This window comes from Chrysemys picta, chromosome 2, assembly GCF_011386835.1.
Source record: "Chrysemys picta bellii isolate R12L10 chromosome 2, ASM1138683v2, whole genome shotgun sequence".
NCBI lineage: Eukaryota > Metazoa > Chordata > Testudines > Emydidae > Chrysemys > Chrysemys picta.
The window spans coordinates 283,826,522-283,854,273 of record NC_088792.1 but is presented as its reverse complement, the minus strand read 5'-3'; the positions used below and the strand labels follow the sequence as shown (position 1 = coordinate 283,854,273).

The 27,752-nt window shown below is 43.5% G+C and overlaps 1 protein-coding gene across 19 annotated transcripts in view; it reads left to right on the top strand.

Moving 5' to 3' along the window:
* Positions 1–442: 442 nt before the first annotated feature.
* TSNARE1 (t-SNARE domain containing 1) overlaps positions 443–27,752 on the top strand; it is a 702,049-nt gene continuing 674,739 nt past the window's right edge. For 9 of the 19 annotated variants that reach the window (XM_065586314.1, XM_065586320.1, XM_065586319.1 and 6 more), the window contains exon 1: positions 443–577. The gene's annotated coding sequence lies outside the window, so the exon portion shown is untranslated. Of the gene's footprint in view, positions 631–12,192; positions 12,277–27,752 lie in introns of those variants that run through there. The other 10 variants (XM_065586302.1, XM_065586307.1, XM_065586301.1 and 7 more) reach the window with 10 other exon arrangements.

Genomic DNA, 27,752 nt, shown 5'->3' with positions numbered 1-27,752 from the left:
CAGGAGAGGAGGGGCAGGGAGCCAGGATCGGGGCCAGGAGAGGAGGGGCAGGGGAGGGGCAGGGAGCCAGGATCGGGGCCAGGAGGGGAGGGGAGGGAGCCAGGGTCGGGGCCAGGCAGGGAGCCAGGATCGGGGCCAGAAGAGGACGGGAGGGAGCCAGGATCGGGGCCAGGAGGGGAGGGGCAGGGAGCCAGGGGAGGGGCCAGGCAGGGAGCCAGGATGGGGTCCAGGCAGGTAACCAGGATCGGGGCCAGGAGGGGAGGGGCAGGGAGCCAGGATCGGGTCCAGGAGGGGAGGGGAGGGAGCCAGGATCGGGGCCAGGGTATGAGGAGCCAGGATCGGGGCCGGGACTCGAGGGAGGTGGGGGCTGAGGGGAGCGCCAGGCCAGGCCAGGGCTGGGCATCACCCCGCGATGACGCGGGGAGCGGGGAGGAGCCGCCTGCGGGAGCCCCGCCCCTTCCTGCCCGGCGCGCTGCTCGCTGGGAGTTGTAGTTGGCGCGGCGGCCTCCGCTGGGCGGGGCGGTCGCGCGGTCACGTGATGTTTGGGTTTTCCCCGGCGCTGCCCGCACAATTGCAGGTGAGCTGCGTGCGGCGGGGGGCGCCCGGCCTCGGGGCCCTGCGGAGCGGGAGGTGCGTGGGTCGGGGCCTGCGCGGTCCCGCCTGCAGACGGATGGCGGGGGATCTGTGGGGTCCCCCTGCAGAGAGAGGAGGGTGTGTGGGGGTCGGGATCCTGGGGAGGATCCCCTTGCAGAGAGAAGGGAGGGGTGGGTCAGGGCCTGTGGGGTCCCCTTGCAGAGAGAAGGGAGGGGTGGGTCAGGATCCTGGGGAGGGTTCCCCTGCAGAGAGAAGGGGGGTGTGGGTCAGGGCCTGCGGGGTCCCCCTGCAGAGAGAAGGGGGGGTGGGTCAGGGCCTGTGGGGTCCCCCTGCAGAGAGAAGGGGGGGTCAGGGCCTGGACCTGCAGGGTCCTCCTGTGGAGAGAAGGGGGGTCAGGTCCTGTGGGGTCCCCTTGCAGAGAGAATGGGGGGTGGGTCAGGGCCTGTGGGGTTCCCCTGCAGAGAAGGGGGTGTGTGGGCCTGGGCCTGTGGGGTCCCCCTGCAGAGAGAAGGGGGGTGTGGGTCTGGACCTGCAGGGTCCCACTATGGAGAGAAGGGGGGTCAGGGCCTGTGGGGTCCCAATGTGGAAAGAAGGGGGTGGGTCAAGGCCTGTGGGGTCCCCCTGTAGAGGGAGGTGTCAGGGTCTGCAGGGTCCACCTGCAGAGAGAAGGGAGGGGTGGGTTAGGATCCTGGGGAGGATCCCCCTGCAGAGAGAAGGGGGTGTGTGGTCAGGGCCTGTGGGGTCCCCCTGCAGAGAGAAGGAGGGTGTATGGGTCAGGGGCATGGGTTATCATTCTCTCTGTTTGCAGCAGAAGGGTATCTGTGTATTTCTCCAGTACCTGAGCCTGGCCTCCCTCTAGGGAGCCTTCTGCAGATGGGGAGGGTGCATGTATCAGAGACCTGAGCTCCCTCTGGGGCACCTGTCCAGTAGGAGAGTCTGGGATCCAGTGGCTTCCCTTCCTCTCCACCTGTTGGTCCCCCATAGTGAGGTGGAGGGACATGTAGAAGGGAGCTGGCTCGCCAGCTTGACCTTTGCAGACCCATTCATGTGACTCCCCGTTCTGCTCCTCCTGAGGCATTTCACTGAGGGTGTGTGAATGAATACCAGCTGTTGGAGCTCTCCCATCTCTCCTGGGGGTGCCCCACCAGGGAGTGGGAGGTGCATAGGTGTCAGTTTTACCCATGTCTCCTCTTGGAGTGCGCCCTCCGGAGAACTGCCTGCCGGTGTCACAGCTGAGCTCTCTTCTCAACTTCTCCTCGGGTGCGTCTGCAGAGAGTGTATATCTTGCACAGTGGCAGTTACCTGAACTCCCCTTCCCCTATGTCATTCCATATCAGTGTGTTTCATGCTTAGCAACCACAGGATTTGGTTTTCAAATGGCTTGGGGGAAACATTTCATGGTACACCTAACTAGATGGATCCATTTTCCCCCTCTAGCTGGAAATGTCACTGTGAAGTTGTTTCCTACGGCTTTTTTTCATGCAGTGAAACTTGGATAATACATAACCTCTCTCTGATATAGCACCTTTGGATGATAGTCCGTTCTGACCATTGTTAAATAAAAGGTTTTGCCCAGTTATGTCACTCGTGGATATGATAGGGTGATTGTTTTCCTGGTGACTACTACGTGGTATTACATGGCATGTTTTTAAAATGCCATTTATTACCTCTAGGAAGGTGTTACTAGCAACACCTCTATCAAAATCCAACAAAGGAAGCAAAACTTCTAACAACTTTTTTCAGATTTAGAAAGCATCACTTTCTACACAGCCTTTGAGTAATCATAGAGCAGGATTCTTCTGTATATTTTTAAATTTCCAAAGATCTAAATGTCTTTATAAATGCACATAAAACTAGATTCATAGTATAAATATCAACCAAAATCAGACATTTAAAGGGACACTGTCAGGAAATATAGGTTCAACCTGTGTTTTGGTTTGTAAAATATATCAGAAATAAATATTTTCTAAAACAATAAAAATGTTTTCACAATTAAGAAAAAGAACATCAACTGAAAACCACTTGTTGGAATTTCAAATAGTCTCCTACAGTGTTTGCAACCCAATATTTGCACGTGCTTAACTTTAAGCATGTGAATATGTCACTACTTGCATGTGTAATGTTAAGTAGGGTTGTATATGTTTGTGTGGTCAAGACAAAATGTTGAAAAGCAACCTAGATTTTAAATGTTTTTTCCCCCCGTTTCAACTAGTGGTGACAGGGGTAAGACTCATCCTCTAAAAATATATCTACCCTGCTAGTGATCCTTTCAATTAAGCTGGTATTTTTCTTAGTCATGAGGGCAGTAAGGTATTGAGTGGCATATTATACCTCTCGAGCTTTTTATTGGGTTGATTAATGATGACTCAGCCCCAGCCTACGTCTCTGACTTTTAATCTTAGTTTCTCTGTGAGCAGAGGGGTGAAAACATTTCTCCCCTGATCAGTCACTGACTCCAGCCTTGATGTCCTCTTTGTTTTCATCTCCCACACTTGGCTCTGACTTCTTCACTGATGACACCTACATGCAGAACGCCTTCCCTGTGCCTGCTAACCAAGCAATAAATGTCTCTCATCATTCCCTCCCCAAAACTCAGTTCTTCCACGCCACCTACAAGCAATGAGTTAATGTAAATAAAACCCAAAATGTGGCTTTAATGGAAGCACAGAGACTTGTGCCCAGTGTAACTGCAACCAGGTGACCTTAGCACTGCTGTAACCCTGCCACCCTTTATGTTACACTCTTCACTCTGTCATGTGTGAAACGAGATTGTAGGGCATATGTCTTATTGGCTCTGCAAAGTGTGTAGCAAATTTTTGGGTGCTGTATAAATATTATGTACAATCTTGAGCTCTGAGTCTGCAAGCTACTCTGCCTGGGCAGACTCTGTGTTTAGGCAGAAGCTACTGACTTAAGTGAAGCTATGTGGGCAACAAAAATGATTAGGGGGCTGGAGCACATGACTTGTGAGGAGAGGCTGAGGGAACTGGGATTGTTTAGTCTGCAGAAGAGAAGAATGAGGGGAGATTTGATAGCTGCTTTCAACTACCTGAAAAGGGGTTCCAAAGAGGATGGACCTAGACTGTTCTCAGTGGCACCAGAGGACAGAACAAGGAGTAATGGTCTCAAGTTGCAGTGGGGGAGGTCTAGGTTGGATATTAGGAAAAACTTTTTCATTAGGAGGGTGGTGAAGCACTGGAATGGGTTACCTAGGGAGGTGGTGGAATCTCCTTCTTTAGAGGTTTTTAAGGCCCGGTTTAACAAAGCCCTGGCTGGGATGATTTAGTTGGGGATTGGTCCTGCTTTGAGCAGGGGGTTGGACTAGATGACCTCCTGAGGTCCCTTCCAACCCTAATATTCTATGTGTTAGTGTAAAGGTGTGTGCATGCAGAAAAGCTTGCAGGATTGGGGCCCTATTTTACAGGAGGGTGCCTGCTCTCGAATCACTATTCTTAACAGTGGGTGGTATCACTATTACAGAACCCGTTGATAAATACGAGTGAAAACTTTAACCCAAGTTATGAGCTGTAAAGTTAGAGGCTGAATGGAGGATGATAGATCCATACTAGCATCTATATCACATCCTGTATTGCAGTCCCTATGTAGGCAAACTCCCCCTGAAGTCAACGTTGTAGAAATAGAGCCTGAAAAATGATTCTCTTTAGAACACATACTTGCAGCATGCCTAGAAAGAGAGTTTTTTTGTATGTATCTATGTTAACATAATGTGAAGTTTGCAAAATCAAGCTTTCAGAAGTTTAAAAATGCTAGACTTGATGCCCAGGCTACCTTATTTCTTCCCCTTTGTGTGTACGCATTATGATGGTTACTTACACAAGGTTTATTTTAAAGAAAAAGGCAAAACCAAATTCTGGCAGCAGCAATAGGCTGTTAACCTATGTCAACAAGCTACTAGAGGAAGCTCCCTAACACAATGAAAGAGTGTTAAGAATGCATGAACAGCCCCTTTTTATGGACAGCATTGCTAAGAACGGAGATTTGGCAGATTCTTTCTCATAGGCAGCGTGGCTAAATGCATCAAACTTGGGACTTCTGTATTGGAGATCTGTGTTCTGTTGCCAGTTTGTGTAATCTCTCAGTGGGGGTACTAGGCCTTGCTCAGTTCTAAATGTTGTGCAGGGCACTAATTAACAGAGGCTGTAGCCCGACCCAAAATTGGGTAAATATAATTGTAATTGAGGATTAACAGTTTTTTGTTTCAAGATTAGGCCCATAAGATTATTGTAAAATTATCATATAATTTGGGAACCCCGATGTGCACAGGTGCAACACTTATACTATAGGAACTTTTTATATATATAAATATATGATTTATTAATAATTTAGCAAGGATTATACACACACTTAAATTTAAAGCAGATAGAGATAATACGGAAAGTACATTTGGACGTTCATACTTACACCCTTATTTTTTATACTTAACCATTATTTTTTTTATTGCTGTTATTGTTTTTATTTTTTCCGGTGGCCATTATTTTGGCCCCTTCCAAGGTTTACATTTTTTTAACCTATTTGCTGCCCCTAGGATGTTACTTTTATAGTAGGTTACGTTGACGCTGTCATGACCAATGCATATACAATACAGGTCCTTATTTGTATTTTCTCCCCTTAAGGTGTTTGTTTTGTATAGGTTAGTATATGTATGATGTTACCCTATTAGCATATACGTTAATTTGCTGTTATGGCAGCTGTGCGGTTAGAGGTCCTGTTCGAAACTTTTTGGATGGTGGTGTTAGCTCTGTTTTCATAGAATCATAGAATATCAGGGTTGGAAGGGACCTCAGGAGGTCATCTAGTCCAACCTCCTGCTCAAAGCAGGACCAATATCTACTACTCCTCCCAGTTTAGTGTCATCTGAAAACTTGCTGAGAGTGCAGTTCACGCGATCCTCCAGATCATTAATGAAGATATTGAACAAAACCGGCCCCAGGACCGACCCTTGGGGCATTCCGCACGAAACCGGCTGCCAACTAGACATGGAGCCGTTGATCACTACCTCTTCAGCCTGACGATCAAGCCAGCTTTCTATCCACCTTACAGTCCATTCTTCCAGCCCATACTTCTTTAACTTGCCGGCAAGAATACTGTGGGAGACGGTATCAAAAGCTTTGCTAAAGTCAAGGAATAACACATCCACTGCTTTCCCCTCATCCACAGAGTCAGTTATCTCCTCATAGAAGGCAATTAGGTTAGTCAGGCATGACTTGCCCTTGGTGAATCCATGCTGACTGTTCCTGATCACTTTCCTCTCCTCTAAGTGCTTCAGAATTGATTCCTTGAGGACCTGCTCCATGATTTTTCCAGGGACTGAGGTGAGGCTGACTGGCCTGTAGTTCCCCGGATCCTCCTTCTTCCCTTTTTAAAAGATGGGCACTACATTAGCCTGTTTCCAGTCATCCAGGACCTCCCCCGATCACCATGAGTTTTCAAAGATAATGGCCAATGGCTCTGCAATCACATCCGCCAACTCCTTTAGCACCCTCGGATGCAGCGCATCCAGCCCCATGGACTTGTGCTCGTCCAGTTTTTCTAAATAGTCCCGAACCACTTCTTTCTCCACAGAGGGCTGGTCACCTTCGCTCCATACTGTGCTTCCCAGTGCAGCAGTGTGGGAGCTGACCTTGTTTGTGAAGTCAGAGGCAAAAAAATCATTGAGTACATTAGCTTTTTCCACATCCTCCGTTACTAGGTTGCCTCCCTCATTCAGTAAGGGGCCCACACTTTCCTTGACTTTCTTCTTGTTGCTAACATACCTGAGTGGCTGATGTCAGCTATGTTTTGTGCTCGGGTCAGCTGTGTTTTGTGGGTGGCTGATGTCAGTATTTTGGACAAAGTTCCCTCTTTTGCGTGCTACTTTTAGTTTCCTATAACTTATGAGTTACTTAAGTATATTTATATCAAAGGTTATAGGCCTTAAGCCTTACACTATTTACTAAAGCCAAATTTTACAGGATAAAAGTCTGTAGGTTCCTTGCATTACTACTAAATATAATAAAGCAAAATAACAAAGCAATGAATATAATACAGTTAAGCTGGCCCACTGGGCTACAGGCCCCCCCTTGATAGGGTGAATTGCCAATGAACCCTATCACCTAAATTAGGGCCTTACTGTATGTTTAAAGCCTGTGCCTTTTATCCACTAGATGACTGATGGAAGCACCATTTGCCCAATTAAGATGTGGGTATAAATACCTGTGGGGTGTAACAAAATTTAATGTGACCTTACACTTAGTTGAGCATAAAAATAATTTGATATTTGGTTATTGCCATACTCACCATTTTTGATAAATGTTACCATTTATATACACCTCTACCCTGATATAACGCTGTCCTCGGGAGCCAAAAAATCTTACTGCGTTATAGGTGAAGCTGCCTTATATCGAACTTGCTGTGATCCACCGGAGTGCGCAGGCCCGCCCCCCCGGAGCGCTGCTTTACCGCATGATATCTGAATTCATGTTATATCGGGTCGCGTTATATTGGGGTAGAGGTGTACTTGGTTAACCAGGCGGGTTACCAGTGATGAAGTTGACGACGGATTTTGTTGTTACCTCTTCTTTTGGCCACACTGTAGTGTGTTTACCTTAGACATTACTTTGATGTACTGATTTTTTTGTTAGAACACCAGGCCGTTAGTGAAACTTTTTATGTTGGGGGGAATACTACCAGAGGAGGTACATTGCTGTGATAGTAGTAGACATTATTTGTGAGGTGACCTACTGAGTGGAGCTGCCAAGTGACCAAATACATTCTTATCTGGATTGGACCCAGTTAAGGAGGTACCATAATGCCATTTTAGTTAAATAAGAGTTTTAATTAGGGTGTAAAAAGAAGAACAGGAGGACTTGTGGCACCTTAGAGACTAACAAATTTATTAGAGCATAAGCTTTCGTGGACTACAGCCCACTTCTTCGGATGCATATGCATCCGAAGAAGTGGGCTGTAGTCCACGAAAGCTTATGCTCTAATAAATTTGTTAGTCTCTAAGGTGCCACAAGTCCTCCTGTTCTTCTTTTTGCGGATACAGACTAACACGGCTGCTACTCTGAAACCTTTAATTAGGGTGTAGTGTCACAGACCCCATATTTGAGCTGCCCTTTGTAGAAAGCAGTGGAATTTTTTAATAAGGATTAGAGCAAGTGGCTTTTTTTGTTTTATATTTAAAACCAATTTTACTACTACTAAATTGCAACTATATCTTTTTAATTAAATGCAGGGCTTTTTTAACCCATAATTATGCTATATATGTATACTGTATGCAGAAATTGATATATGACGTATGATTTTTATGATATTTTTGATGTAAGTGTAGCCACCTTTTACCCTGAAGTTATTGATGAAAGGATAGGGTTTTTTTAGGTTACTACAAGTGACATGGTTACATGTGTTAGCTGAGGGTTACACCTTTACTTGGTATACCCTTTTACCATATGTTTAGTTTTTATACATATTATATTTTAAGACATATATATGTATATATATTGATGATATTAGTTTAGGCAATAAACTTAATACTGTTAGTTTTGATTATGGCACCAATGTACCAAAGAGTGTTTTTGCACCAGAGCAACAAAAGTGTTTTTATATTAATTGTTTTTTTAGTTTGACATACTGGGGATGAAATTATATGGCTTTAAGGAAGGCACTAATGTACCAAAGAGTGTTTTTATATTTTTTAGCCCATGATTACTTTAGCATTAAGAGTTTATTATTTGGAGGTTTACAACAAAGTTTTTTGTTTGTTTGTTTGTTTGTTTTACATGGTACAAACACTGGAGCTTGTGAGTTTGCCTTTTTGAACAAACTGTTAGGACCTTAAAACTGCTGCAGAGGAGGAACAATGCTGTTAGCATAGTGCTGTAAGCTGGATTTGGGTTCTTTTTGAGGGTTTTGTTTTATTGCTGAGCACCTGTAAAGATAGCTAGATATATATAGATAGATCAGGGGTCGGCAACGTTTGGCACGCGGCTCGCCAGGGTAAGCACCCTGGCGGGCCGGGCCAGTTTATTTACCTGCTGACGCGGCAGGTTCGGCCGAGCGCGGCCCCCACTGGCCGCGGTTCGCCGTCCCGGGCCAATGGGGGCGGCGGGAAGCGGCGCGGGTGAGCGATGTGCTGGCTGTGGCTTCCCGCCGCCCCCATTGGCCCGGGACGGCGAACCACGGCCAGTGGGGGCCGCGCTCGGCCGAACCTGCCGCGTCAGCAGGTAAATAAACTGGCCCGGCCCGCCAGGGTGCTTACCCTGGCGAGCCGCGTGCCAAACGTTGCCGACCCCTGAGATAGATAGATATAGATATATATAGATATACACCTCTACCCCGATATAACACTGTCCTTGGGAGCCAAAAATTCTTACTGCGTTATAGGTGAAACTGCGTTATATCGAGCTTGCTTTGATCCGCCGGAGTGCGCAGCCCCGCCCCCCCTGGAGTGCTGCTTTACCGCGTTATATCCGAATTCGTGTTCTATCGGGTCGCATTATATCGGGGTAGAGGTGTGTGTGTGTATATATATGTATAGATAGATATATTTTGGTACAGCATAGTGAGATTTGATGTTATAACATTTACTAATTTAGCAATTTTAATTTTTTTTACTATTTTTAAAAAAAATATTTTACAAGGGCAAATTTACAAATAACAAATAGCTAAATAGTAACAAAATTACTTTTATTAGCTATATACACCCCGCTCTTGTTGGGGTGAGAACCCTGATGGTTTAATACCAGGTTACATTAGCTATATTATGAGAACCAAGCAAAATATATGACATTATAAAGCACTGTAGCTATAATATAGCTATTAATGTTACACTAAGAGGAAGATGATTTGCTTAAGGAACTTTTGAATTGTAATGTGGGTTTTGCCAAACAACTGGCCAGGTTGCCTGACAAATTTTAAATTAAAGCTAATAATAAATATATATGAGTTAGTTTTACATAAATTGTTTATTGAGACAAACATATATATATTTTTGACTGATTTTTGCAAAGATTGAACCACCTCAGGTGTCAAAGAAGGAAAGACACCACGGTGGTTAGATTTTAATTTTACTGTTAAAATAGTGTGGTACCACAAAGACAAAATATATTACTAATAATTGCGCAAAAGATTATCATTGCAATACAAACTTTTTTAACATGTGCGGAGAAAAGAGAAAAAGAAAAAGAAAAATGCTTTAGTTATGTGACACAAAACATAAAAATAACTTTAAAAGAAAAATAAGTTTTTAAAAAGTTTAAACAAGTAATTGTAACATACCACCAATAGATTAAACATTGTTATTTAGAGCAGGTTTAGGAATTTTAAGGCTTGAAATTATTAGGTATATATATTGGTTGAGGTATATAGCCTTGGTTTGCCTATAACATAAATTATAGAATTATAGAATATTGGGGTTGGAAGGGACCTTAGGAGGTTGTTTAGTCCAACCCCCTACTTAAAGCAGGACCAATTTTTAACTAAATTATTTTAGCCAGGGCTTTGTTAAGCCTGACTTTAAAAACTTTTAAGGAAGGAGATTTTACCACCTTTTTATATAACCCATTTTAGTGCTTTACCACCCATTTTAGTGAAAAACTTTTTTTTAATATTTAACCTAAACCCTTTTCACTGCAACTTGAGACCATTACTTTTTGTTTTGTTAATGTGATTATTAAGTTAGGAACCTGCTTTTTTGAATCTTTAGATTCTAGATTAAAACAGAAATGGGTGGGAAAAAAAGAGATAAAGCAAATGCTAATATTTTTTAGGAAATATGAAGGCACAATTGTAATTAGATTAATTTTATATTTTACATTAATGAATTAGGACCTATAATGATAAGCACAATTTATTTTGCGGGTAGCAAAGTTTGCTACATGTTGAAGAAGCTTTAACACTTTTTTAAAGTAATGATTTCTGCATAAAGCAGAAAGATGATATGTTGCTGGCTTTTTTTTTTTTTTGTATAGGGTAAGTTTGGAGTTGCAACTAACCTGATACCTATTTATGGAATAATAATACACAACGGATTAGTTAGATTAAGAAGGTATGTTGATGCTTGAACTTGTTTTAAAGGCATTATCTTGCTTGCTTTTACCACTTACAGGTTAGGAGTAGTAAAGGTTTTTTTTACCTTGTACATACACATTAGACATAACCTTTCTTTTATTTAAAAGGAATTTTTTAACCTTTTTTTTTTACAACATTTAATTGCTTATTTTTTAATATGAAAGTATTTGGCTTATATTTTTCCCCCTCTGGCACTGTTGCTGGAGGACTTTTTATATACAATTACATGTTTAGGGGGATTAATTTTAATTATTTGTTATTATTTAGTTATTAATTAACTAAACTTGAGTTAGAAGCAGGTTTTTTTTGCCTACTTTTTAATTTTTTTTAAGCACAGAATACAAAAGCACTTTTTCTTTCTGGGAACTGGTAGAAAAGCCTTAATGATTTTGCTGCTGAGGATTTTTTTGACATTACAAGTTAAGGCACAGAAACTGTTGGCTCGGTGAAATACATAATATGGGAAAGAGGCATGGCTCCAAGGGTTTTATGACCCGTGAGGGAACACATTTTTTGGTACCTTTTGGTAAAGGTTTTTTTTTTTTTTTTAAATACCTTTTAATTAACCATTTTTACATTATTATTTAATTTCGTTTTTTGGTATTTTAACACCCTTCTTAGGTGAAAGTTGGACTTGTACTTACAGCTGTGCTTAGACCGTTTTCTAGCTTTTATTTATTAAATTATTTTATTTATTATTATTAACTACTTAATTAATTTGAGTTATTACTTACCAACTTTACTTTACTTTTTTTAACTTTTACTTAAAGTGTACGTAAGTTATATGACACATACACACACACACATATATATAGGGATGATTTACCTTAAATAATTAATACCTTAACTGGTTTAACAATTACATAAATAAGTTTTAAGAAAAACAGAGGGGAGGGGGGGGTTGCTCCTTCTCTCTTTTTTTGATGGATTAACTTGCCGAGGGGTATTTTTTTCCCCGATGGACCGACCCACCAAGAGGCATTTCTTCCCCTGATGGACCGACCCACCGAGAGGTATTTCTTCCCCCGATGGACCGACCCACCGAGTGGTATCTTTTTTTCTTGACTGATTAGCTTACCATGAGGCATATTACCTAGTCTGGATCTCCTGAGCAGCAAGGGGGAAGCTGGTCAGAGACGGCTTTAGGCGCAGCACAGGAGAGCTGAGGGGACTGACATGAAGGTAGCTTGAACCGTACCAAGTTTTGAGGTACTGCGGCTTTTTGGCGGCAATTCGTTAACTTTTTCGCCATCTCAAAGTGTGGGCTTACCATGCACTGTGCTACTGCTATTTTAACAATGACTGATTACTTTAAAAGCCCCCTTAACATGCGTATAAGAGATTTTACAAGATTTTAACCCCAGTGACTAGTTAAATATGTACAGTAAGGAGTGCAACCAGGCTGATGTCCCACATCACCCTACTTGCATCCTTCTGCTCCTGGCATGCCTGATGATTAAAACATTGAGTTTAGTGCACCTTTTTTTTGATGTTTGTTTGTGTTACTGCCTTTTCTTTCTTACTAAGAAAAGTGGACATAATAGACTGAAGGCAAAGAACCAGAAAAGAGGAACAACAGCTGAGTGGAAAAAGAGGAAGTTTCCTGCTGAGGTACAGTGCGTGTTTTTGACAGGCACCAACTTTTGACTGAGAGGTTGCCTGGATTTCTCATTTAGATACTAATTTAGAATGTTCAGAGGTGAGTTACCTATCCTGGGTAGGGAGGTTACCCCTGTGCGCCCCTGGGGGTCCCACCTGGGGTGCCATCTGTAGCCTGACCCAAAGCTGGGTAAATATAATTGTAACTTGAGGATTAACAGGTTTTTGTTTCAAGATTAGGCCCAGTAAGATTATTGTAAAATTATCATATAATTTGGGAACCCCGATGTGCACAGGTGCAACACTCGCACTATATTCACCCACGAAAGCTCATGCTTCAATACATGTTAGTCTGTAAGGTGTCACAGGACTCTCTGTTGCTACTTACACTATAGAAACTTTTTATATATATAAATATATAATTTATTAATAATTTAGCAACAATTATACACACACTTAAACTTAACAAAGCAAATAAAAATAATACAGAAAGTACATTTGGACGTTCACACTTACACCCTTATTTTTTATAGTTAACCATTATTTTTTTTATTACCGTTATTGTTTTTATTTTTTTTGGTGGCCATTATTTTGGCCCCTACCAAGGTTTACATCTTTTTAACCTATTTGCTGCCCCTGGATTGTTACTTTTATAATAGGTTACGCTGATGCTGCCATGACCAATGCATATACAATAAAGGTCCTTATTTGTATTTTCTCCCCTTAAGGTGTTTGTTTTCTATAGGTTAGTATATGTATGCTGTTACCCTATTAGCATACATGTTAATTTGCTTTTATGGCAGTTTTGCAGTTAAAGGTCCTGTTCGGAACTTTTTAAATGCTGGTGTTAGCTATGTTTTGTGTTGGGGTCAGCTGTGTTTTGTGGGTGGCTAATGTCAGTATTTTGGACAAAATTCCCTCTTTTGCATGCTACTTTTAGTTTTCTATAACTTATAAGTTACTTAAGTATATACCTTTATACCAAAGGTTATAGGCTTTAAGCATTACACTATTTTCTAAAGCCAGATTTTACAGGATAAAAGCCTGTAGGTACCTTGCATTACTGCTAAATATAATAAAGCAAAATAACAAAGCAATGAATATAATACAGGTAAGCTGGCCTACTGGGCTACAAGGTGAGTGTAGAATGCATGGCTTCCTGATTCCCAGCCCAGTGTACCCCAGTGGCCAATGGGTATTGGGAGAAAGATCTATTTTGTGGTCCATTTCTGCATGGCATGCTGGGGGGCAAATGCACTGCATATTAAATGTTGAGGAATTTTAGAAGCAAGTCTTAAGCAAGCTCTACTTGACAGAGCACAATATAAATGGTACATTTTTGGGGGTGACTTATGATGTTGCCAAATCTGAACATGCTTTCGCAGGGAAAGCAAGTGGCACTTTCCTTGTGCATAGAACTACCCACCTGCCAAATTTCACGTTCTTGCTGCAAACCATGTAGATGTTACAGCACTAAAAAAAAAAAAAATGGTACAGGTAAATATTCGTATTAGACAGCTTTTAAATGATCATAGCCACCACTCCCCCTATTATTTAAAATAGGTAGCTAAAATAACATGATATTTTGAATTGTTGACTCTTTTGCAAATGTTAAAGGGGTGCTCTCAAGATAAAAATAATATTTTGGATTCCCTGTCTCTGTCATAAAAACATAGAATCATAGGACTGGAAGGGACCTTGAGAGGTCATCTAGTCCAGTTCCCTGCACTCATGGCAGGACTAAGTATTATCTAGACCATCCCTGACAGGTGTTTGTCTAACCTGCTCTTAAAAATCTCCAATGATGGAGATTCCACAACCTCCTGAGGCAATTTATTCCAGTGCTTAACCATCCTGACAGTTAGGAATTTTTTCCTGATGTGCAATCTAAACCGCCCTTGCTGCAATTCAAGCCCATTGCTTTTTCTCATATCCTCAGAGGTTAAGAAGAACAGTTTTTCTCCCTCCTCCTTGTAACAACCTTTTATGTACTTGAAAACTGTTATCATGTGTCCCTGTCCCTCCCCCCCCACCCTCCCCCCAGTCTTCTCTTTTCCAGACTAAAGAAACCCAAATTTTTCAATCTTCCCTCATAGGTCATGTTTTCTAGACCTTTAATTGATTTTGTTGCTCTTCTCTGGACTATCTTCAATTTCTCCATATCTTTCCTGAAATGTGGCTCCTAGAACTGGACACAATACTCCAGTTGAGGCCTAATTAGCGCGGAGTAGAGCAGAAGAATTACTTCTCATGTCTTGCTTACAATACTCCTGCTAATACATCCCAGAATGATGTTTGCTTTTTTTTGCAACAGTGTGACACTGTTGACTCATATTTAGCTTGTGGTCCACTATGACCCCCAGATCCCTTTCTGCAGTACTCCTTCCTAGGCAGTCATTTCCCATTTTGTATGTGTGGAACTGATTGTTCCTTCCTAAGTGGAGTACTTTGCATTTGTCCTTATTGAATTTCATCCTATTTACTTCAGACCATTTCTCCAGTTTGTCCTGCTCATTTTGAATTATAATCCTCTCCTCCAAAGCACTTGCAACCCCTCCCATCTTGGTATCGTCTGCAAACTTTATAAGTGTACTCTCTATGCCATTATCTAAATCATTGATGAAGCTATTGAATAGATTAAAATAGAAAGAACTATAAAAATCTTTTTTTTTTTTTTTAAATCCTTTCTGTTCTCTGACTTTCTACGCTTCACTTAGCCTGGGGAGTGAACCTAGCTGAATCACTTTCACTTGGTTTCTCGTGCATAGGGGATTGCCAGATATGTAAATCTACAAACTTTTAACTGATTTAAAAAAATGGTAAAACATTTCTTCTTCTTTTGAGTGAAATTCACACCCGTGCAGTGTGTCCACATGAGGCCCTTGGCACCACTTAAGCTGCATATCTCTTAATTTAGAACTTTAATTTGCCTGGAGCTCTGATTTTGCAATGAGTTCAGCATGGAGTGGTGCCTGTGGCAGTGCAGAGACCTGCTGATTAAAGTGGGGGCTCCATAGGGTGACCAGATAGCAAGTGTAAAACATCAGGACAGGGAGTGGGGGGTAATAGGAGCCTATATAAGAAAAAGCCCCCAAAATCGGGACTGTCCCTATAAAATCGGGACATCTGGTCACCCTAGGGCTCCATGCAGGCACAGGAGACTATCTGCATCTATGACAGGTTTCAGAGTAACAGCCGTGTTAGTCTGTATCTGCAAAAAGAAGAACAGGAGTACTTGTGGCACCTTAGAGACTAACAAATTTATTAGAGCATAAGCTTTCGTGGACTACAGCCCACTTCTTCGGATGCATCCGAAGAAGTGGGCTGTAGTCCACGAAAGCTTATGCTCTAATAAATTTGTTAGTCTCTAAGGTGCCACAAGTACTCCTGTTCTTCTATCTGCATCTAGTTTATTTAGAATTGGGGTTTTAGTTGGTAAGGGACGCATTGTGCATCGGGGTAAGTTTTGCTCATAAAGTTCCTGATCCTGCATTGGGATTCACAATTGCAGACGTAGATGACTTCAGGAGCCTACATAGGCTCTGGGAACTTTAATTATGCGTGGATTGTCCCGTTCAACTTGTGATTCAAGCACATGCTTAAAGTTTAGCATGTGCTTAACTGCTTTCCAGAACTGAAGCCTTAATATTTGTGTCTAAACTATAGTTAAGGCCTTATGTATGTGTATGTGTGGTGGGGGTGTGGTTGAGGGGTTGGGAGTTTGGGAGGAGGCTCAGGGCTAGGGCAGAGGGTTGGGGTGCGGGGAGTGAGGGCTCTGGCTGGGGGTGCAGGCTCTGGGGAGGGGCTGGGTATGAGGCGATTGGGGTGCGGGAGGGGGCTCAGGGCTGGGCTAGAGGGTTGGGTGCAGGGGGTGAGGGCTCTAGGGTGGGGCTGGGGATGAGGGGTGAAGGAGGGGGCTCAGGGCTGGGGCAGAGGGTTGGGGTGCAGGCTCTAGGGTGGGGCTGGGGATGAAGGGTTTGGGGTGCAGGAGGAGGCTCAGGGCTGTGGCAGAGGTTTGGGGTGAGGGCTCCAGCTAGGGGTGAGGGCTCTGGAGTGGGGCTGGGATGGGGCCAGGGATGAGGGGCTTGGAGTGCAGGCTGCCCTGGGGCTGCAGCGGGGAGAGAGGACTCCCTCTAGCCCTCTCTTGCCACAGCAGCTCGGGGCCGGGTCAGAGGCGCCTCTCCCCGGTCGCGGCAGCTCCGGAGGGGCTGTGCTGTGCTGAGGGAGGGGCTCCTCTCCCCAGCAGCTCTGGTGGGGCTGGGCCGGGCCGGGCCAGGGGAGGGGCTCCTCTCCAAGGCTGCGGCAGTTCCGGCGGGGCTGGGCTGGGCCGGGGGAGGGGTGCCTCTTCCTACCTGCGCGGCCAGGCGGCCGCACAGCTTACGGGGAACTTAGCATGTTATGCTACCTGTTTTCTCTTGTTGGATGTTTTATTTGTAATATACAAAAATAGAAAAAAAAAGTTTAAAATGGTTAAGCTATTTCTCTTGACATTGCCAGGCAGAATATTCATTGTTGCTGGGATGGATTTGATGATTAGAAATTGACGATCTTGCAGTGCCTACTTAATGATGATAACCAACTTTTAGATCTCAGAGTATTGCAAAAGAGGTCAATATCATTATTGAGGCACAGGGCAATGAAGTGACTTGGTGAAGGTCTAGTGCTCTGTCCATTAGGCCACACTGCTTCCCCACGTTTTATCCCCTAATCATTATATAATAAGACACCCAAACACAAGAGCTCTAATGAAGAAACAGCTATTTCCACCAAACGATCAGTAATTTTGGCATTTTAAAAATATCGCTTTGCATTTTTAATTGGCATTCTACTTCTGCTGAAGAGATCAATATAACAATCGCACTTAACAGTTTCCTTTACCTGTATTGCTAATAATACCTAAGATTATAAAAGTATAAAGAATTAAATACCGGTACATCTGATTTACTTGTACTGCTTGCAGAGTGGGTGTCCCTTGTTTGCATTTCTCTTGTCCATTTCTTGTTTAGTAAAACTAACTGGGTAAATTTCATCCTCTGGTTCTTGTGATCTGGCATGATGCTGTTGGGCCTAGCCTTCCCATACTGTATGGGAGTGTTCAGTTAAAGAGAAAGAGCTGATTTAAAAAAAAAATCATCCTCTCTAAACTCACTCTGATTTCCAGCCCGCCAGCTCGTAACAAATATTTTACTGACAATAAAATTGCATAGTCAAAGCCAGGCTGAGGAAGTTGGAGTGTTTATTTACACATATTTGTAACTTTGTTTTGCAGGATTGGGGTCTGACTCGATAAGGAGCACGTTTTAAAATCCACTGTACTTTGGTTGTGGTGGGACTTATGCTCAGTAGCTATTCGTGTTGACTGCTCACTTGCTGTGCTATTTAATCAAAAGATTGCTGGGAAGGAGATAAACTTTCATGCTTCAGGGCATGAGCATAAAATGATGGGGGTTAGGAAGAAACTTTTCCTGTACACAGGTTACTCCATAACTTGTTCCTCCAGGGATTCTTGCACCTTCCACTGAAGCATCTAGAACTGGCAATGGTCAGAGATAGGATATTAATATGAATCACTACTCTGATCCAATATGACAGCTCCAATGCAATTAGAAAATGAATTGTATAGTTAAGTCTGGGAGGGGTGGGTGTAAAATAAAACTACAATGTTTATTCCAACTTCCTCTTGGATGGGGTATCAAACTAAGGGCTTGTCTTCAATACCGGGGTAAGTCAATATAAGTTACGCTACTCCAGCTACGTTATTCACATAGTTGACATAGCTTAGATCGACCTACCGCAGAATCTTCACTGTGCTGCATCGACGGGAGACACTCTCCGGTCGACTTACCTTATTCTTCTCAGAGAGCTGGAATACTGGGGTCAACCGGAGAGGGCTTTGCCGTTGACTTAGCAGGTTTTCACTAGACCTGCTAAATCGATTCCGCTGTATCAATTGCAGCAGCATCGATCTCCCCATAGTGAAGACCAGCCCTAAGGTCTGGTCTACACTACAGACATATATCAGTATAACTACATCACTCAGGAGAGTGACAAATACACACCCCTGAGCAGGGGTGATGTAACGATTTTTGTAGTGGGGGCGCTGAGAGTCATTTTCTTGTATATAATGGAAACATTCCCCCGCCCCCAGTTCCAGCACTTACGTCCCTGAGCAAAGTAGTTATATCGACCTAACCTCGTGTAGACAGTGCTATGTTGACGCGAGAGCTTCTCCCGCCAACGTAGCTACTGCTTCTCGGGGAGGTGGATTTACTAAGCCGATGGGAGCGCTTTCTCCTGTTGGCTTAGAGCATCTTCATTAAAGTGCTAGAGTGGCGTCGCTCCACCAGTGCAGTGTTTTAAGTGTAGATGTGCCCTAAAATGCCACATTTGTTGTGTTGCAGGGCTGTATAGTCTTAAAAAAATATGTTGATATGAAGTGTCGTTGTTTTAGTGCTTTTTGAGCAAATGCTTATGATGGCTTATGTGGGTATTTTTTGTCATACTATCTTTATAAATTCTTAATAAAAGTGCAGATTAATTAGCTGTAAAGTGTTTTGTGCTCTTTATTGTGTAACATTTTCATTTTCTTTTGCACTCGTTCCCCACGCTAATTAGGCCTGTATATGGCACAAGGCATGGCCCCTACCACAAAGATCTTAAAAATCTGTTAGGCAACCCTAGAACATTAAGTTAGGGAAAACATAAATATAAGTCCTGTTCCGGAGTTCTGATACTTTAGAATTCAGACTCGGGGTTTGTTTTACATACAGAAGTTGCATGCGTTTAACTAAACTTGTGATGTTGCTGCATTGATTTAATTGAACTGGTTCAGCAGCATTACATCGCTAGCTAAAATCAGTGCAATTTCTGTATTTACACCTGTTCTTGTTAGGTCACAAGGAAAGATTACAGAGCACAGGAGTGAAAATCCCTGGTTGAAAGCAAGGTAAAATAGGTGGATGTTGAAGAGGCGCGTGAAGACACTTGACATTGATGAAGAGCGATGTTTTGAACACAGGGAGTGTGTGTGTGTAATTACATGATCACATTATTTTTTTCCTACGGGACCCCGGCCTCATTCAGTGCACAGGATGGACAGGGCGCACTGGACGAATAATATTTTTGTTTTATTTTCATCATTCAACGTGTGGCCCTGGGCTTCTTTTACTGCACACTATTCAAACACTGCTGTGAATACAGAATAGTTAATTTCCTCATAAACTTTCATATGCCGCTCATCCCTGTAGCATCTGAGTAGTTCACAAACGTTACACAAATGTATCTTTGCAGGACCCTTGTGAGGTAAAGCAGTGACGTTATTCCCAATTTACAGATGGGGAACTGAAGTACAGAGACATCAGTGTCAAATGTCAACTAATTTTGGGTGCCCAGTTTGTGGCATCTAGGACCTGACTTTTCAGCGTCCTTTGCTTAATGTAGCACTCGATGTGTTTATGACACTCCTATTGACCACAGTTGGGAGTGCGCCACACTTCACCAAACCAGACCTGAGTGGAGTAAATTGGCCACCCAGAAAATGAAGAACATGCATTCAGTGATTGTCTGTGAACATTTTGATTTGACTTGCCCAGCATCACCCAGGAGCTCTGTGGCAGAAGCAGGGATAGAATCCAGTTCTTTAGGGCAGCCTTCAGCTTCCTTAACCATGACATTATCCTTTCTCTTGCAGCAATCCCCTGCATCATTCAGTACACACCTTTCAACTTCTGCAATAAACGAGGCAGGGGTCCTACAAACAGTTTCCTTCATTACACAACCCTGATTCATCCCTAAAGCAGGTCTGTCCTGTAGAAAAAATACTATCTTAGATATTGGGTTGTCTCTTCTGTGCTCTTAGTCTTCCAGCTCTGTTCCTATGCCCTGTGCCACATTGACCCTGGCTTCTGGGAGGAACAACTGCAGGGAGAGTCATGCTCAGCTGTGATCTGGAGTAAGTTCTTTGCAGACAGAATTGTTTGAGAATTTAGCTGCTGAGCTCTAGCAAGTGCAAACAGATTTTCAGAGGCTCATAACTTGGACAAATTTGGGTTGATTTTTATGCAGATGGCAAAAGTCACAATCCTGACAACAGGGCAAATCCTTGTTCCAAAGCATGGAAGTGCTAATATTTCTCAGCAAAACAGCTGTAAGAATAATTTAACATGGGCAAACAATACAGAATCATAGAGTTAGAAGCGAGCGCAAGGATCGTGTACTTTCCCCTAACGTCATTCTGAGAAACAGCTGAATCATTTTTGTTGAATCTGTCCAGAAAAATACAGCACGAGATAGATGTCCAATTTCCAACATGGAACATTTCAGCATGAATGGTTAAGGTTTGGCAAAGTTATAAGCAACTGAAAAGAGGGTCTTTACTAGAATGTGTTGGGCAACCTTCACTCTAGGTGTTGCTACCTGTATCTCTTATTATATGGTGACTAAATCACTGTGGATCTGTTTCTATATAGTTTAAGATGAATAAGCATATCCTATTAAAAATTTGAAAGAGCTCTTAGATCATCCATAACGTCTGTCTACAAGCTCAGAGCTCTTGATGGAGAAAACTTCAGATACTGCACTTGGTTCTAGCCAAAAGGCTTTTGTTGTGCAATTTGTTTTATATTTAAATCTTGCGCTAAAGACATTTTTAAAAAAAAAGGCACGGCCGTTTATCTGTTTAGTAATCTGTTTAGTAATGGGAAAGTTAGATGAGACTCTGCAAGAACCTAATAGAAGTGTGCTGACTCACTGGCTAACATCTTATTTAATAAAATGCTGTGCATGACTGATTTTCTTAGCTCGCTATTTATTGCTCTTTCATCTGCCTTGAAATGGGAACTGCAGATGCTGATCAATTGAGTTTGTATAATTTTACTGTGGCTTTTGTAAGTACAGTACCTCTCTGCTAAAATGTGCATTTGTAACTTTCTGTAGCAGGACCATTTAGTGAATATTTCTCTCCTTCTCTTATTGCAGTTGCAGCCGTCACTTATGGGGGCTATTTTATCTCTCTACAGCGGTAAAAGTATACCAGTTCTGCCACATGTGTGGATTATCTGGTAACATTAGGAGATCCTCCATTTAAGGTGCTAACCTAAAAAGCATTGTGTGAAGGGTTTTTGCTGCAGATCTTTGTTAATGGTAATCAAAGCAAACTTTTTATGGTAGTTACTGTACCAGGCCTGTGTGAAATCTGGATCTGGAGAGTTAAGTAGATGATATCACTAATTAGCAACAATTATATTGTCTGATATGCAGCCTTCCAGGTGCTGTGCAGCTTAGAGCAATTTCTTCCCTCACTGTGTTTCTTAGCATCTTAAATGTGGTTTGCAAACTGTATCCTTTGAGCAGCCATTTTGTGTCTGTGGCTGTTCATGCAGTGACAGAACCTAATGAAGTAACTGTTGTTTACTAGTAGACCTGGGTGAACGTTGATAATTGGTTCACAAAAAATGTTCATTTTTGACCAGTTTTATTTGTAATTATTTGTGACAACCTCAATCTTCTAGTGCTTATTGGTGTTTTGGCCGGGCCGTGAGTATAAACATATTACTAAGGGCTTGTCTATACTTACGCGCTGGTTCGGCGGCTGGCAATCGAACTTCTGTGTTCGATTTATCGCGTCTTGTCTGGACGCGATAAATCGAACTCAGAAGTGCTCCCCGTCGACTCCGGTAATCCTGCTCGCCGCGAGGAGTACGCGGAGTCGACGGGGGAGCCTGCCTGCCGGGTGTGGACCGCGGTAAGTTCGAACTAAGGTACGTCGACTTCAGCTACGTTATTCACGTAGCTGAAGTTGCGTACCTTAGTTCGATTTGGGGGTTTAGTGTAGACCAAGCCTAAATGAGTGGCAGTGGCTTTTGCATGATTCCTAAGCATTGTGGGGATTTCCTTAATGCCACCAGCATTTGGGGTCAGACCCTCATCTGGTCTCAATTGTCATTGACACCCACTGAAGATCTGGTTCTTTAAGAAATCCCTTCTCGGTTTAGATGGTGCCTTATTTTGTTAAAAGCATGCTGCCCTGTCTGAACCATGCACATTTGTAGTTGTAGGAATGGAACGTTGTCCTGAGAGCCAGCAAGTTCACAAATACACCCTGCCAAATCTGGGTATGTCCAGGTTCTTGGCTTGTGTATCAGTATCGTTTCAGATGGATGGATGAGCTTCAGAAGGTCTGGGGCTTGGTGCTCGTTCTGTTGAAGTAAGTGGGGATGGAGTAATGGGCAGTTGACTAGCGATATAAAGTTCACTGGTAGAACTATCAGTACGTTGAACCCCGTGCTGGAATATCCGTGGGTGTTGCAGCTCAGGCCTGACGTGAATCAACAGAACTGTTAGCGGGGAAGCATGCACAGATCTGCCAGTGCTATGTGGCCTTTATTGAGGTTCTCTTACAAGCAATAAAATCGTTCACAATTTTAGTGGTGGTGAAAAATCAGGTCGTTTTAGTGGGAGCTTTTTTCCTAATGACACCCAAGGTCAAAATGTAAAACTTTGATACTGAAAATGATATTTAGGCAGCCAGGTATGTGTGATGCTGATTTTCAGTGTGCAAGAGAACCTGCAACTTGCATTAAATGTAAGTGCCTGACTGAAATTAAGTACCAAACTTTTGGTATTCAAATTTGAAAATGCTGGCCTCAGGCTTTTCACTACTCTGCTTTGGAAAAATTACTGTTTCTTCAAAATAAAGTACTGATCATGCAACATAGTGAAGTTTCATGGCTCCTCATTGACTATAACTCATTCTCATCCTAGCCAAATGCCAAAACTGGGCCCATTGAAATGAATCTTATTGAGTGGTACAGAAAGTATTGTGATATTATAATAAGAAAGGATGCTCAACTCTGAATTTCCCTTCTGTGGCACAGGAATGTATGACAAATCTATCTAGATGCTATCTTTTCCCCTGGTTTCTAGCATGAATGAAAAACCAGGATGGAAGTGAAGAATTCCCTCCGCTGACAGTATATAATACTCAGCTGAACTATCACTAGAGCTTCAGGTAGATGGAATCTTCCCTGCAGTAGAAGTGCAGAAAAGATTCCATTTTCTCTTGTTAGCTTCCCATGTACATCCGTGCATTTCAATCACAAATGCTCTCATTTCCACTCTGAGATGCATTTTCTCCTTTCCTCTTTCGTTGCTCTGGCCTGGATCTGCTATCCTTCCCCGTGATGGCTTTCTGTAATATCTAAGTGTGGGAGAGATCTCCATAGCATCTTCCACAACCTGCCCCATTTCTTGCCTACCTCCCCAGCCAAGGTATTCTCTCCTTCCATTCCTATTCATTTCCCTTTCTCACAGTCTATTTTTCTATACTCTTTTTATTATTATTAATAACTTGTATTGTGGTAATGCTTAGGAGCCCCCGTCGTGTACCAGGATACGGCCCTGTTGTGCTAGGTACTGTACAAACACAGAACAAAGAGACGGCCTCTGCCCGGAAGAGCTTACAATCTAAGGCCTGGTCTACACTGGGGGGAGGGATCGATCTAAGTTATGCAACTTCAGCTACGTGAATAGCATAGCTGAAGTCGACGTACTTAGATCTACTTACTGCTGTGTCTTCGCTGCGGTATGTCGACTGCTGACGCTCCCCAGTTGATGCCGCCTGCGCCTCTTGCTCTGGTGGAGTACCGAAGTCGACGTGAGAGAGCTCGGCAGTCGATTTATTGCGTCTTCACTAGACCTGATAAATCGACCCCTGCTGGATCGATCGCTCCAGAGGTAAGTATAGTCATGCCCCAAGTATCTCCTTGGTTACCCACCTGTCGTCACCATCAGTGTCATAAAGGGCAGCATGCGGAAAACACAGGCTAAAGCTTCTCTTATCTAAATGGAGCTTCTCTTCTCCCTAATCTCAAAGCTTTAACGTCCCTTCTCCTTTGGCCCATCTGACAACTCCCAGGGGCTTCTTCTTACTGGTTCGTCAGTGACTCGAAATCTGTATGACACCTGTAGCCCTGCTCAGTGGGGCCTTCTGCCAAATGCATTTGACCTACCCTGCCTTCAGCTAAAGGGGAGGAGGGGAAGAGGAAAAAGCATCCTTACCAGAGGTAAATCGCATGCTTACTCAGCAGGACCAAGGTATGACAGCTTATTGTGGAGCTTGTGCTAGCTTGACGCGGAACAATCCATCTAATCGTTGGAGTGTATACTGCAGCTTTGGAGGCAGGGCGAGTAATGCATTTGTCCATTCATTTGTGCTCTTTACATGCTTGACTGGCTCCACATACACCAGTCTTACCCACCCTCCGTTCCTTTCCTGCCTCGACCTCTACACAAATACATAGAGAGCAAACCTCAGAGGGCAGCCAAAGCATTGCGAAAAGACTATTGGGCATATGTTCTGACTTCACTGAAAGCTGTTCTACACCTACTCTTTACCTGTTGTAGGGCTTTGTGTGACGCAGTTGGGAAGGGAACCCCTTTGTGTCCCTGTGAGCACTTTTTCCTTCCTTTTGTAACTAGCAGCACTGCCTTAGAGGGACAACCCCTTTTTCTGCGCTGCATCTCAGCACGCAAGGGGTTAAAATGGTAAGCTGCAGTTATTTTCAGCCCTCTCTGCCCCGTATTTCCAGGGCCTTTCAGATCCAGGCCCCATTTCTTCTGCTTTACAGTGTCAGATCTTGTCATCCCACATTGTAGCCACTGTGCTTCTGGTCAATGAAAGTCTGCATGGGAATGTCCTTGAAGCCTGTTCAGGAAGGGGCTTATTATTGAGTGAGGATCATCATCATAGCTTATTGCTCCAAACCCGCAGCCAATTTTGGTGTGATCACTCATCTCAAATAGCTCCTTGGGAGTACAGGAGGTTGATGGAGGGTGCTGCATCAGGCAGCATTCAAGGGCTTGCTTGCCTAGGCTCTCCGCATTGACATTTGGGGTCTTTCCTCAGCTTCCACTTGGTCATATTGTCACCAGTCTTTGCTACCCTCGCTCGATTTAGAGTACACTAGTGTTTTCGTTCGAGGTCAGTGCGTGGAGGGAGTTGTTCCGTAGCAACCAGGTTCTCTGAGACCACAACAGAAGGCATAGACTTTGAGTGAGGAGACTCTCCCTAGCGGCTCTGCATGCTACCACTCCATCACTTGCCTGCCTGGGCAGGTTGGACCTGGTTGGCTATTGTATCTGGTCTCCTGCATGGCTACTTGAACTAGGCAGGAGTGACCACTGACTCCCTGGTTTGGTAGCTGGGCTGTGACCCTCGGCTCCCCACACAGTGTTTGACAAATAACTCTGCATTATCGGTGTCATTCCCTGGGCCCATTTACATCTTGCCAAAAATATTTATTCTCTTGGAGAACAGAGTTTACTGATGAGAGAAGGCAGAGGAAAGTGCAAGTCATCCAGTAATTCAGACACTTCAGACTCCCTCATTAGGGCAGCAAGGGGTATGTCTATACTGCAGTGTAAGCCCAGGGTTTGTAGAACTCCCGTTAGCAGACCCTGGGTTTGTTAGCCTAGGGCTTGAGCATTTACACTCATTTGTAACCTCAGGTTAGGAATTGTTGAATCTGCACTGCATTGTGCGGGCCCAAGTCCAACCACCATTATCCCAGACTTCTTAGCACCCTAGGAAAAGGAAAGGGTGTGTTTTGGGGGGAGGGATAGCTCAGTGGTTTGAGCATTGGCTTGCTAAACCCAGGATTGTGAGTTCAATCTTGAGGGGGCCACTTAGGGAACTGGGGTAAAAATCTGTCTGGGGATTGGTCCTGCTTTGAGCAGGGGGTTGGACTAGATGACCTCCTGAGGTCCCTTCCAACCCTGATATTCTATGATTCTATGATAAGTACGGGAGTGTCTGAAGGTTTGCCTCTGCACCCAGAGGGCCTAGCAGCTGGACAATGAGTTCCAGCTCTCACGATTTGGGGTACTAGACAGCAGATCTGTGCCCAGAGAGTAGGCCTAGGCACATATTTGAGACTGGAGCCGTGGTTGGACTCGGTTCAGACTCTGTTAACTTAAAGCACTCTGGAATTCACCTCATCGCAGTCCAGGGCGTGGCTCAGAAGGGAGTGCCCTGCCAGATCTGAGACACCATAGTCTGGACATCCAAGCACTACTGAACCATCTGGTACTGACGGTTCCATCCACAGTCTGGCTGTCAGAGCACCTTGGATCCTTCTGGTTCTGATGGTTCCATCCATACTCCAGCCATCCAAGCACCACAGAACTGTCTGGTTGGTTCTGATGGTTCAGTCTGTAGTCCAACCGTCCAAGCACCACGGAACTCTCTGGTTCTGATGGTTCAGTCTGTAGTCCAACCGTCCAAGCACCACAGAACTGTCTGGTTATGATGGTTCAGTCCGTAGTCCAACCGTCCAAGCACCACAGAACTGTCTGGTTCTGATGGTTTCGTCCGTAGTCCGGCCATCCACCTGCCATTCTCAGCTTCCGAAGAGCCTTGTAATTCCTTCCTCTCCCCAGTTAAAGGTTCCTCACTGAAATATTTTCCTTGTGTCTATAATAGCAGATGCGAGACAAAAATAATGTTATCACTTATATTGTATATAACACTTCTAATTTTCAAAGCGCTGTACAGTCTGTATAGAAATAGTAGGTATTGCTCCCATTTTTAGAAATGGGGAAAACTGAGGCTGGTTTATATATGGCCGTAGAAGAGGTCAGTGAAGAACTGGGATTACATCACAATTTTCTGGTCCCCAGTCCAATGCACAGATCAGCCTACACCCACGGTGTAGCATTATAACACTGGGTTTTCTCTTCAATGAAACTTTAGTATGCAAATTGTTTTCAGAAGAAACCTTACGGTGGTTTTGGCACTGCGCACAGAACATCAGAGCAGTGTGTTCGAATAAATATTTAATCCAGGGATTTCATCCAGAGGGTGAATGGGGCATGTTTATTCTAAAACTTTCCTTTCTACATTGAATTGCTGTTGTGCTAATGGACTGAAATGTATGCACCTTTGGAAAATATTAGATTAGCACTGGCAAAACAAAATGTAATTTAATCTCCGTAGCTCTGGGTTTTGAGGGTTGCGGCAGCATTAAACTCTAGTTGCCTTTCATTTGCAAATGATTATTGAGCCTTGGCCAGGGAAGAGTTTTCTAGTGGCTACCGGAAGTGGGATAGGGAGTCCAGAGATCTGGGTTGTATTTTCAGCTCTGCCAATGACTTGCTATGTGAGCCTTTGCAAGTCACTTCAACTCTGCTTCAAATTCTCACGTTGTTAATGGATATAATTCACTAAACGGGTTTGAGGTAGGGAAGCGTAACTGTTTGTGCAGTGCTTTGAAACCTTTGACTGGAAAGTGCTACACAAATACAAATTATATTATTTTATTTTATTCATTGCCGATTTCATGATGGTACCACTGGAGAGGGAGGCAAATAAGTTAAAAAGTTAGGGGTCGGGGGAAGAGGCAGGGGGTGAAAGGCAGCACTTTTGTGGTCCTGAATCATGATTGCAGTAACTGTTTCTTCTGGGCATCAACATTTAGAAAGTGAAGAAATTC